Source organism: Armigeres subalbatus, chromosome 1, assembly GCF_024139115.2.
Source record: "Armigeres subalbatus isolate Guangzhou_Male chromosome 1, GZ_Asu_2, whole genome shotgun sequence".
Lineage (NCBI taxonomy): Eukaryota > Metazoa > Arthropoda > Insecta > Diptera > Culicidae > Armigeres > Armigeres subalbatus.
In genome coordinates, this window is record NC_085139.1 from 300109725 (window position 1) to 300123212 (window position 13488).

The following is a 13488-nucleotide window of genomic DNA, read 5'->3' on the forward strand; positions in this document are numbered from 1 at the left end:
CTTTACCGGATTCCCTTCGGAATCCTTTACCGGATTCCCTTCGGAATCCTTTACCGGATTCCCTTCGGAATCCTTTACCGGATTCCCTTCGGAATCCTTTACAGGATTTCCTTCGGAATCCTTAACCGGGTTCCCTTTAGAATCCTTAACCGGATTTCCTTCGGAATCCTTTACCGGATTCCCTTCGGAATCCTTTACCGGATTCCCTTCGGAATCCTTTACCGGATTCCCTTCGGAATCCTTACCGGATTCCCTTCAGAATCCTTACCGATCCTGGATTTTTAAAATAGGCTTGTTAGGCCTTAAAATAGGCCTAGTTAGAGGCTTGAGACAGAGTTGAAAGAGAGAGAAAGTTTACCTTAAATAAGCCAAAGAATCGATTGACACAATAAAATGAGATGCAATTTTTGACGGGAAAGGATATAGATATTACATAAATGGAATAAAGTTTCCCAAAATTTTGAAGATTGCATGCGCTGGGATACATCGAAAATGAGAAAAGTGGATCAAGTCTGCCCAGTCTCCCCTATCAATTGCACTATTGGCGGTTCAGATTAATGGTTTCAATTTTAGATATTCTTCCTGGTGTTTCAGGAAAGCCAATAGTTGATGAAAGGCTTGTTATTTATTGCATACCTAAAATCAACATGCTTATCAGTTTTTTTTATAACAGAAAATTGTTTTATCACAAACCTCGTCAAACTTGCTCTTTGTCGATGTTTTCTTTTTATCATTGTAGCGAATTGCAGTAATTTACCGAAGATTTAATGGTTTGGTGTGATAAATGATGATTGTATCTTGCACCAGACTGTTGAGTTATTAAGTTATGATTCCCAGCGCGTGATATTATGGTAAAATAAAAATATTTATTTTCAAATCGAAATAATGATAGTTGCATCTATGATTGCACTGCATTCGAATTGAAAGGCGATACTTTAAATACGTGTGGGATCCCCAAAGTAATTTTGCTGTAAGAACATGAGAAAATAAAGGCCGTTTTTCCCTCCCAACATTAAAATATATTGTGATGATAATTTATACGTTTGAAATAGCACAAATGTGAAAGATTCTTCAATTCGTTCAATCCCAGGTTCGTTGTAACTGAATTTTCATAATTTCTGTTTCGTTTTCTATCAAAACGATCCGTACTGATGTTCCCTTCGCACTAAAAAATCCAAAAACTTCTTAAACCTATAGCAAATCTGCATCTTTCTAAAGTAGGTGTTCAGCTAATCCAGTGATTGTAATTTTCACTCATTCTCACGCATTAATAACGTTTAAAAAAATCATTCTCACGAGAACAGAATGTTCATTCACGCAGATGTTTGCCTAGAAATCATTTTTCGGGGAAGAAAAACAGGTCTTATGAGTGATAAATAACCATGATTCGCACACTTCCAGTGTCGCAAACGTTTGGTTTGTTCGCAGGACTACTCATAGTTTTGCGTAGTCCTTCTTTTGACTGATATTAAGTAAAATATCCTTGGGATAAAAAGAGAGGGCAAAAGTTAGCGTGCACGATTTTCACGTTTCCGCCACAAACCACGAAAAAAATTCTCCCTCGACTCAGCAACGCTTAATTTCGTCTCATCGAGATTGCAACTGAAACTGAAAGTCACTATTTGGTCTCTTTTTCTGCAACTGAAAGTCACTATTTGGTCCCTTTTCTCGTCAGCTTTGGTCACTAAAGTCACTATTTTGAGTGGCAATGGTCGCTACCAGCCCTGCCTTCGGAATCCTTTACCGGATTCCCTTCGGAATCCTTTACCGGATTCCCTTCGGAATCCTTTACCGGATTCCCTTCGGAATCCTTTACCGGATTCCCTTCGGAATCCTTTACCGGATTCCCTTCGGAATCCTTTACCGGATTCCCTTCGGAATCCTTTACCGGATTCCCTTCGGAATCCTTTACCGGATTCCCTTCGGAATCCTTTACCGGATTCCCTTCGGAATCCTTTACCGGATTCCTTCGGACTCCTTTGCAGATTCCCTTCGGAATCCTTTACCGGATTCCCTTCGGAATCCTTTACCGGATTCCCTTCGGAATCCTTTACCGGATTCCCTTCGAAATCCTTTACCGGATTCCCTTCGGAATCCTTTACCAAATTCCTTTCGGAATCCTTTACCGGATTCCCTTCGGAATCCTTTACCGGATTCCCTTCGGAATCCTTTACCGGATTCCCTTCGCAATCCTTTACCGGATTCCCTTCGGAATCCTTTACCGGATTCCCTTCGGAATCCTTTACCGGATTCCCTTCCGAATCCTTTACCGGATTCCCTTCGGAATCCTTTACCGGATTCCCTTCGGAATCCTTTACCGGATTCCCTTCGGAATCCTTTACCGGATTCCCTTCGGAATCCTTTTACCGGATTCCTTCGAATCCTTTACCGAATTCCTTCGGAATCCTTTACCGAATTCCTTCGGAATCCTTTACCGGATTCCCTTCGGAATCCTTTACCGGATTCCCTTCGGAATCCTTTACCGGATTCCCTTCGGAATCCTTTACCGGATTCCCTTCAGAATCCTTTACCGGATTCCCTTCGGAATCCTTTACCGGATTCCCTTCGGAATCCTTTACCGGATTCCCTTCGGAATCCTTTATCGAATTCCCTTCGGAATCCTTTACCGGATTCCCTTCGGAATCCTTTACCGGATTCCCTTCGGAATCCTTTACCGGATTCCCTTCGGAATCCTTTACCGGATTCCCTTCGGAATCCTTTACCGGATTCCCTTCGGAATCCTGTACCGGATTCCCTCGGATTCCCCTCGACATCCTTACCGTATTCTCCTCGGAATCCTTTACCGGATTCCCTTCGGAATCCTTTACCGGATTCCCTTCGGAATCCTTTACCGGATTCCCTTCGGAATCCTTTACCGGATTCCCTTCGGAATCCTTTACCGGATTCCCTTCGGAATCCTTTACCGGATTCCCTTCGGAATCCTTTACCGGATTCCCTTCGGAATCCTTTACCGGATTCCCTTCGGAATCCTTTACCGGATTCCCTTCGGAATCCTTTACCGGATTCCCTTCGGAATCCTTTACCGGATTCCCTTCGGAATCCTTTACCGGATTCCCGAGCAGCACAAGTCAGGCAAAAATGGTTGCGGCAACTTGATTGTGACTGAATTTAGTCAAATATTAGTTGCAGTAACCAGATGTGTGTTACTAGGGTTCCTTTCGGAATCCTTTACCGGATTCCCTTCGGAAACCTTTACCGGATTCCCTTTGAAATCCTCTACCGGATTCCCTTCGGAATCCTCTACCGGATTCCCTTCGGAATCCTATACCGGATTCCCTTCGGAATCCTCTACCGGATTCCCTTCGGAATCCTATACCGGATTCCCTTCGGAATCCTCTACCGGATTCCCTTCGGAATCCTCTACCGGATTCCCTTCGGAATCCTCTACCGGATCTCCTTCGAAATCCTCTACCGGATCTCTTTCGAAATCCTCTACCGGATCTCTTTCGAAATCCTCTACCGGATTGCCTTGGGAAACCTCTACCGGATTCCCTTCGGAATCCTGACTAGATTCCCTTTGAAATCCAGATCGGATCCCCTTCGGAATCTTGCTTGGATACTCTTTGGAATCCTGATCGGATACCCTTCGAAATCCTGACCGGATTCCCTTCCAAATCCTGACCGGATACCCTTAGAAATCCTGATCGGATTCCTTTCGAAATCCTGGTCGGATTCCCTTCGAAATCCTGGTCGGATTCCCTTCGAAATCCTGGTCGGATTCCCTTGGGAATCATGATCGCATTCTCCGGGGAATCTTGTTCGGAGATCATTCGGAATCCTGACCGGATTCCCCTCGGAATCCAGACCGGATTCCCCTCGGAATCCAGACCGGATTCCCCTCGGAATGCTGACCGGATTCCCCTCGGAATCCTGATCGGATTTCCTTCGGAATCCTGACCGGATTTCTTTCGGAATCCTGTCCAGATTTTCTTCGAAATCCTGACCGGATTCCCTTCGAAATCTAGATCAGATTCCCTTCGGAATCCTTTACTGGATTCCTTTAGAAATCCTCTACCGGATTTCTTTCCGAATCCTTCAGCGGATTCCTTTCGGATTTCCCTTCGGAATCCTTAAGTGGATTCCCTTCGGAATCCTTTAGCGGATTTCCTACGGAATCCTTTACTGGATTTCCCACAGAATCCTTTACCGGATTCCCTTTGGAATCCTTTTTAGATTCCCTTCGGAATCCCTATGGGATTCCCTTCGGAATCCTTTACCGGATTCCCTTCGGAATCCTTTACCGGATTCCCTTCGGAATCCTTTACCGGATTCCCTTCGGAATCCTTTACCGGATTCCCTTCGGAATCCTTTACCGGATTTCCCTTTGGAATCCTTTACCGAATTCCCTTCGAAATCCTTTACCGGATTTTCTTCGAAATCCTTTACCGGATTCCCTTCGGAATCCTTTAATGGGGTTCCCTTCGGAATCCTTCGCCAGATTCCCTTCGGAATCTTTTACAGGATTCCCTTCGGAATCCTTTACCGGATTCCCTTCGGAATCCTTTACCGGATTCCCTTCGGAATCCTTTACCAGATTTCCCTTTGGAATCCTTTACCGAATTCCCTTCGAAATCCTTTACCGGATTCCCTTCGAAATCCTTTACCGGATTCCCTTCGGAATCCTTTAATGGGGTTCCCTTCGGAATCCTTCACCAGATTCCCTTCGGAATCTTTTACAGGATTTCCTTCGGAATCCTTTACCGGATTCCCTTCGAAATCCTTTACTGGATTCCCTTCGGAATCCTTTACCAGATTCCCTTCGGAATCCTTTTCCGGATTCCCTTCGGAATCCTTATGGGATTCCCTATGGAATTTCCTTCGGAATCCAGAGCGGATTACCTTAGGATTCCTTACCGGATTCCCTTCAAAATCCTGACCGAACTCCTTTCGGAATTCTGACCGGATTCCCTTTCGGAATTCTGACCAGATTCCCTTTCGGAATCCTGACCAGATTCCCTTTCGGAATCCTGAAAGGCTTCCCTTTCGGAATCCTGACCGGATTCCCTTTCGGAATCCTGACCGGATTCCCTTTCGGAATCCTGACCGGATTCCCTTTCGGAATCCTGACCGGATTCCCTTTCGGAATCCTGACCGGATTCCCTTTCGGAATCCTGACCGGATTCCCTTTCGGAATCCTGATCGGATAGCCTTCGGAATCCTAACCGGTTTCCTTTGGGATTTCTTCCGTTCGGAATCCTGATTGGATTCCGTTCGAAATCCAGATTGGATTCCGTTCGGATTCCTGATTGGATTCCGTTCGGAATCCTAACTGAATTCCCTTCGGAATCCTGATCGTTTTTTTTTGCAATCCTGACCGGATTCCCCTCGGAATCCTGGCCGGATTCCCCTCGAAATCCTGTCCGGATTCCCTTCGGATTCCTGTCCGGATTGCCTTCGGAATCCTGTCCGGATTCCCCTCGGAATACTGTCCGGATGCCCCTCGTAATCCTGTCCGGATTCCCCTTCGAATCCTGACCGGATTCCCCTAGGAAACTTGACCGGATTCTACTCGGAAACATGATCGGATTCCCCTCGGAATCCTTTACCGGACTCCCCTCGGAATCTTCACCGAATTCGGCAGTCCTTTCCGGTTTAGCCTCAAAATCCTGACCGAATTCACCTCGGATTATTGATCGGACTCCGATCGAAGTCCTATCTGTATTCCATTTGGTACCATCCTGCCCGCTATCGCCTCAAAATCCTGACCGGATTCCCCTCGTAATCTCAACTGCATTTTTCTCTTGCTGATCGGATTTCCCTTCAGGAATCCTCCCCTAATACCCTTTTGGAACCCTGACCGGATTCCATTCGGAACCGTTTTTTCGGCATCTTTTCCGTTGAATAAGGACTTTCTTTCTTCTTCTTCTTGAATGTATAGAGGCTTCAACCACGCTCTGGAAGTCAGTCGCCTTTGATATGTGAAAGAGGACCATGTTATCCTATGATTGTTATGCGGATACGCAATACGTTTTTTTTGTCAAACCAATTTTGAATGTTTTGGTACGAAACGAAAGCTGTAGGTTTCTAGAAAAAGGCCCTTTGGTGATGTTGTTTTGTAAGAATATGGATGACTTGTGTAACTATTTTCCAATGCCAGATGTGCGGAATTCAGTTATAAAAGCTAACACCACTTTTCACAATATATGAATCAGAAATAAAGCAAATAACATATTTTGTTGATAAAGTTCTGATGGATATTACGTCACTTTTTAATGTTTCATGCTTTTCTCGATCAAAGTATGACGTGCGGCCTTAGCTATAGAATACGCATTTGAGATATATCTTCGGTTAAAAATGTTCCATGGTTAACTCCTCGTATAGACAATGAAATCTGATGATTCTCTTTCAAAGTCCATGTGGATTCCGCTCACTCATCGCTCCAGCAACCTGTTCTTCTGTATATCGTAGCAGCCGAACCGCCATATCTTCTGTGATGTCCACCATCAAAGCCGTGCAGGCGTGTAAATCACGTAAATCACGCACTCGACCAACGTCTCCGAGTTGTGCTTGTTCAGATCGTCCCGCGCACACCGCGCAAGCCACCTTCGAATTCGATTCGCGTTTTCTGCAACCTCATCAAAAACATCTCAGCTCAAACGCCATCATTTAGCTACATCGTGACCGATAAAAACGAATCGTCGTCGCTGTCTGCGTTGTGGTTGTCCGCCTCGTGTGTGCGTTCCAGCAGTAGCAGCAAGCAGCAGCAGTCAACACGGAGCAGACCGGCCCGTATTCCGTTCGTCGGTCAGTCAGTACAGTTCCAGTGTTCGTCGTGAATAGATCGCATAGAATCCGCCGGGGAACAGCTGCCTCATCGAACCGCAACAGTGTAGGAGCGCTAATAGCTCCAACAGCTCAGAGTGTGGTGTGTTTTTATTATTGTTGGGTGCTTTGCGAGGCAACAAAATATAGCTGCTCGTGCGGCTTGTGGATCTCGTTGTGGCGAATCTTTGAACCCGCTCCGCTGCACTGCCGCCGCCTACCCTGACTGGTGGTTTCCGCTTTTGCGCTGCGCGTACTTGACCTTCCCCATCAGCGTGCGTGCACCGTTCGGAGGAGGCTGAATTCTACGTCTGCGAATAGCTGCGTTGGAAAACTTCCGTCTATAATCGAGTACGTAATAAATTTGTGCATCTTTGTTTGCGTATCTGTCGGATATCATGAGCTGGAATGCCTGCCACGCGTGAACAGACTACGCGATCGAGGTTGCGTAACCTTCCGCAACGAATGGAGGTCTTGGTCGGGGTCTAAGTCAACTTTGGATATCTTTTTACCGTTTTGCAAGCGCCAATCGTGTTAGTGTGTGGAACAATGAACAAGATTATTTGGGCCAACACGATCCTGATAAGGAAGTGATAACGGAAGCTCAAAAGTCTGCGAAAAGGTGGTTCGGTGCGATCCGGTTTTATTCCACGAACGATTATTCGATGTAGAATAATTTCTGTAAAACTATTCAAATTGGGTGGGGTTATGAGTCAAATTGTTTATTTATTGACGAATGTAGCGTGACGCGAATACGGCGATTTGCATAAACACTAACATCAATAGGTTCGTTCAGAATCAGTGTCTCGGGATTATTCACCTTAGCTCTATTACGTAAGGCGATCAATCCGGTAATTAAATACATATTCTAGGATTTTTGTTTGTTGTTATCACTTTCGGTTTTCGCTCTCTCATGCTGATTATTCTTTCATGTATTTTCCCCGTTCTCCGAAAAATAATCAAAGCCACGGTGATAGCCTGTTTATGTAGCCTAGCCAAAAGATTGAGATTAACAATCCGATGAAGGCGAGTTTGATTCTCACCGGTCAAGGATCTCCTCGCATTGATATTATTCTCGAATTCCTACTTGGTGCAAACATATACGCAAGGCGAACAGCGTACAAAGTTCATATGATGATTTTTATAAAACATTAATGGCGGATATTATATAAAATGCATAGGCTTGTCAATATTTAAAAATATTTCCCCAGGCGTTTGAGGGACATTTAAACTTGAACCTTTATTAAGGACGTTGTTATTTCAGCTTCAATATGATGCTTACTAGTTCTGTGTTTTCATTTTCCCAATTTGTAATAATGAACATTCAGCTTTAAAGTGCAATACATAATATTTTTCATATCTCTTTTGTGTTAACATTGTTGGGTAAAGTTGGCCAAAATGAAACTCTGGTTTCAATTATTTTATGCAATTTATTTTTCGGTAAAATTTTTGCTGTGTTACCAGCACAAATTCAACAACAACAGAGATAAGGTGTGAAATGTGAGAATCGCTACAATTTCTTTACTAACTATACTTTATATATTGAACACTAGTGATACTCATGTTTCTTTTGAAATCCTATAATCCATATTGCTATCAGAAATTAAGATGGGGAGTAATGCTTGACTTTATAGCATCTGTTATTTATGTGTTTCTAACTTAAACTCTAGCCATCCGGATGAGGTTGTCGAAAGAGTATATCTATCCATACTTATATCAGTTTTAATTACGTTCTTTAAATGTTTTTGATTTATCTAGCCAAAAGAAGAAGTGATAATTATTTTAGATGATGTATTTACTCACGTAACACATTTGCACTTTGACGTGTTTGATTGAATGTACAGCACCAATATACCCAAAGCTTCGACAGCCGCAATCCTATTGACCGAGTGGTGATGCTTAAGCACCCCCTTACCGGATGTGCGAACAACAAGATATAAAATTTCACTCAATCATTGAGTAGATTAAAGTTAAGTTATACGTATACTTGGCTTATCCATTAGATTGGCAGTACTGAGGGCTTCATATAGCGAATGTATTCAGCCCTGCTTTGTCATTTAATTTGAGCAGAAACCAAACACAGCACCGACTACACTAACAGGGTTGTTACGGAGATCCTGAAATATTTTCCGCGCCAAATCCGCGCCGATTAAAATCAAATCCGCGCCATTTCCGCGCGACATGAAACTTATTCCTCAATTTCAGTAATCACAATTTACTGAACGTCTTCTCTTCGAGTTCGTTTTTATAAAATTACTAATTTTTAACTGATTTTAAACTTCAACTTCACACATGTTTGTACCAAATTTGAAATAAGAACTTCGAAAAATTTTAGAGGAATATTTCAGCAGAAATATCTTCGTAAATTTTATGGAATAATTTGCGTAGACTCCCGCAAAAAATAGTTCGGAATTTGTGCCGAAAGTCATCCTTCAATTTTTGTGACAAGTTTCTCTAGAAGCTCATGCAGGAAATTTCAGAAATTGACATTTTTAGCGCCAATTCATCCGAATTTTTCCGGCAGGAACTCCTGTGTTGATTTTTAATAGAATTGATATCAAAATTGTTCATCCCAGTAATTCAGAAATTATCCTGTACATGTTTGCAGAAATCGAACTGCTTGTCGCCGTAATTTTCCCTAGAACGTCTGTGGAAATTCTTCCGGATATTTAGGGTAAAGTGCCCAATAGTGGACCCCCAACCAATAGTGGACCCTCCAGCCATTTTTGCATTATTATTGCACAATGTCAACATTTTGCTATGAAATTCTATCTGGAGAACCTACCTTACAGTCCTACGATTTGATTACATTGCAGGGCTGGTAGCGACCGATGTCGCTCAAAATAGTGACTTTAGCTGACGAAGCTGACGAAAAAAGGAACCAAAAACTGACTTTCAGTTGCCGAAAAAGTGACCAAATAGTGACTTTTAGTTTCAGTTGCAAGTTCGATTAGACAAAACCAAGCGTTTTTGGGATGAAGGAGAATCTTTTTTTCGTAATTTGTGGCGGAAAACATCTTTCAATCACCACTCTTTTCTTTTAGAGCGAACTCAGAAGAGAAACGAAAATCGTACACGCTAACTTTTATCTACTCAAAGACTAAGTAAAATATTATTGCCCTCTCTTTTAATCCCACGAAAATTTTACTCAATATCAGTCAAAAGCAGGACTACTAAAAACTATGAGTAGTCTTGCGAGCAAAACAAATTTTTACGCCACTGGAAGTGAGCGAAACATGGTTATGGAAAAAATGGAACACGGAAAAATGATTTCTCGGCGAAAATCTGCGTGAATGAGCATTCTCTTCTCGTGAGAATGAGTGAAAATTACGATCACTATGAATTCATGAACGATTTTTGCTATGGAATTCGACAGCGCATGCAATCTCCAAAATTGGAGAGACTTGATCTTCTTTCTAAGATATCTACTCAATATTGAGGCAACAACTTAAAATCCAAATATCCTGAAATTGTGGTGGAATGTTGGCATTTTTATCAGTGAAGATCATTTAGTATATGTATGGCTTTGTGCTGTGAAAAAATGGTATCATTTGGTCATTATTGGGAAATTTTGCGTGGCCACTAAAACATCTTTAGGAGAGACAAAACACAGTAAATAATAGAGTAAATAAGGTTGTCAAATAACTCGCCACATAACGATCATTTGTGTAGAGGATCTGTTATAAAGATACGCTATAACAATACTACTCTAGTTCTCGGTAAAACAGGGGAGAATCAAGTCTCCCACCCGAGCAGCACACATGTTACACAAAAGTTTATGTGACCCATATGCAACCGAATTTAGTCACATTTGAGTCGCCGCAACCAAATAGATTTGAATTGTGCTGCTATGACAAGGGGTCAAGTCTCCTAAGGAATCAAGTATCCCCACATTCCCTTACTGCAGCAGTTCTCAACCTTTTTCATGGGAGGTACCCCTTCGAACTTTTGAATTGTTTGAGGTACCCCCAATTTTTGGTTTGAATGAAAATAAGCGTAACTGAAAATTGACCTGAAAACTAACGGCATATATCCCATAGTTAACTCACGGCATATATCCTTAATGGGTCTCCATAAAGTTGGCTGAAATTTTTATGATTCCTTGAAACTTTCTGATTTACATTAAGTTTAACTATCAAGCTTCCTACGGAAGGGAGGCTTCCGAGTCTCTTAAAAAGAGGCTTCCGATCCATTTAAAATCTTTAAATGCACATTTTTTTCGAGTGGGGCTCTCAGAAGGCAATCTCTGTGTTTGCGGCGCAGATTATCAGGATATTGACCATGTCGTGTGGGCGTGCGAGGAGCATCGTGGCCCTAGATCCGCGCTAACTGAACATCTTCGGGTCCGAGGAAAGCAGCCAAAGCCTATTAGGGAAGTGCTGGCGGGTCTTGATCTCGAATACATGTCCCTTGTCCACCAATTTTTGAAAGTTGCTGATGTTAGATTATAATTGTCGTCCATCCATCCCTTTGCTGTCGTAATTCCTTAAGAATGTCTTCCTCTTGTTGTACATCATCTCAATATCTGTCGTTAATCCCTCCCGTATGTCTTTCCCTTCCTTTCCTATTGTATAATTGTATTCCCTAACCTCGACCAAACCGCGAGTCTTTCGGTTCCCCAAAACTAACATTATTGTATAAGAATCATGAAAAACTGTACTCTAAAACATGAATTCGGCTCCGTAACGCTTAACGGCAAATGAGCCTTCCAAATAAATGATAGTTTAAAAAAAATCCATTTAAAAGAAGGTGTCCGAGCCTCTTGAAAGGAACCTTTCAGCCCTCTTGGAAAGAGCCTTTTGAGCTTTTTGCAAGAAGACCTCTTAAACCAACCTCTAACCGACCAAGCCTCTTGAAAAAAGGCGGCCAGGACACTTAAAACGGGGCTGCCGGGCCTTTTGAAAGAAGGCTTCCGGGCCTCGGGAAAGGAGGCTTCCAGGCCTGTTGAAAGAAGACCTCCGGGCTTCTTGAAAGGAGGCTTCCGGGCCACTTGAAGAAGGCTTCCGATCCTCTTGAAAGGAGGCTTCCAAGCCTCTTGAAGGAAGCTTCCGGGCCTTTCGGAAGGAGGCTTTCGGGCTTCTTGAAAGGAAGCATCCGGACCCCTTAAAACGAGGCTAGTGGGCCTCTTGAAAGGAGGCTTTCCGACTTCTTAAAAGGAAGCTTTCAAGCCTCTTGAGAATAGGCTTCCGGGCCTCTTGAAAGGAGGCTCTTAGAAGTAGGCTCACGAGCCTCTAAAGGGAGCCGTTCGAGCCTTTTGAAAGAAACCTTGCGAGCATCTTGAAATGAGGCCTCCGGGCCTCTTAAAACGATGCTTCCAGACCTCTTGAAGAGAGTCCTCCAGAAGCTTAGAAGGATGCTGCTAATCCTCTTGCAACGAAAAAAAAACCTCCATGCCCCTCAAACGAAGGCTTCCGAACTTATGTTCTAGATTTCAGTTAAGAAGCATATTCTTAACATATTCTTCAACATTTTGTTTCGATTTGGAAGTAAACTGCATAGAAGATTTTTTTAAATTGGTTCATTCTTTCAAGCTTTTGTAACCGTAGCCCTTGGTTGTGGAGGTCAGGATTCAATCGGCTTCACTATGCATATTATGTACAAGAGAAAGTTTTGAAACAAAAAAATACACAATTATCAGAAGATTATCAATATTTTCGATTGGAATTGTACTAAGCCGCCATTACGCATTTTTGTCCGAGGTACCCCCCGAGGCTAGCAAAGGTACCCCCAGGGGTACATGTACCCCAGGTTGAGAACCACTGCCTTACTGTATAAAATCGAAGTCGGCAGGTCTCCTGCTTGTATGACTGTATACCAATTTATAAATTGTGACACCTTCAATTAGCTACTGGTGAAATGCCAATAAGAGCAGCAATTTAAATGGCTGGCGAAGTTTCAGAGCGATCATTTTTCCAAGATCCGTAATTTAATTTCCGCCATGAACAAAGCATCATCCAACGGATACATAGAGCTTTATTAAAGAAATCATTTCAATAGTTTCAAAATAGTTGAAAATAGTGACTTTTTGCGAGAAAAAGTGATTTTAGTGACTTGAGATCGAAAAAAGAGACTTTTTAGTGACTTGTTCGAAAAAAGTGACCAAGTCACTAAAAAGTGACCCGCTACCAGGCATGTTACATGCATGGGAAGTGCTATGGAAAGTAAAATTAGATAATTTTTTACAATTCTATAAAAAATAAACACGAGAGTGTCCATTATATGAATATTTTGGGGGGTCCATAATAGGGAAGAAGAACGTCCCGAAACGGGACATGAAAATCAAATGAAGTGTTGACTATAGGGAAGCAATTTCCTATTACGGACCCCCCCCCCTAGTAGCACAGTTCAGATTAATTTGGTTGCAGCAACTCCAATGTGACTGGATTTGGTCACATATGAGTCGCAGTGGCTGTTATGTGACAAGTGTGGTACTCGGGCCAGGGGGTCTACTATAGGACGAATTCAGTTAGACTTTAAAATGTTAATTTCAACGAATAACGTCGTGTATTTGAGTGTTTTATGTATGTATCGTGAAGAGGGGATGCAGAGCTTGTTGTTAAATATCAAGCAGACTTAATATGTTAAAAAATTTTAAGCTTTACGATAGGAAGAGAGAAATTCGGCTACTAGGGGGTCCACTATTAGGCATTTTACCCTATGTAAAATTTCCCCTGAGAATTTATGCGGAAATTCATTCAAAAATTT

The 13488-nt window shown here is 42.6% G+C and overlaps 1 protein-coding gene across 4 annotated transcripts in view; it reads left to right on the top strand.

The window, feature by feature from the left end:
* Positions 1-13488, top strand: part of LOC134207809 (NADPH--cytochrome P450 reductase) — a 100236-nt gene that overhangs the window by 52922 nt on the left and 33826 nt on the right. The window contains exon 1 of one of the 4 annotated variants that reach the window (XM_062683741.1): positions 6756-6886. The exons of 2 other annotated variants lie outside the window; for them this stretch is intronic. The gene's annotated coding sequence lies outside the window, so the exon portion shown is untranslated. Of the gene's footprint in view, positions 1-6755; positions 7135-13488 lie in introns of those variants that run through there. One more of the 4 variants, XM_062683739.1, reaches the window with a different exon arrangement.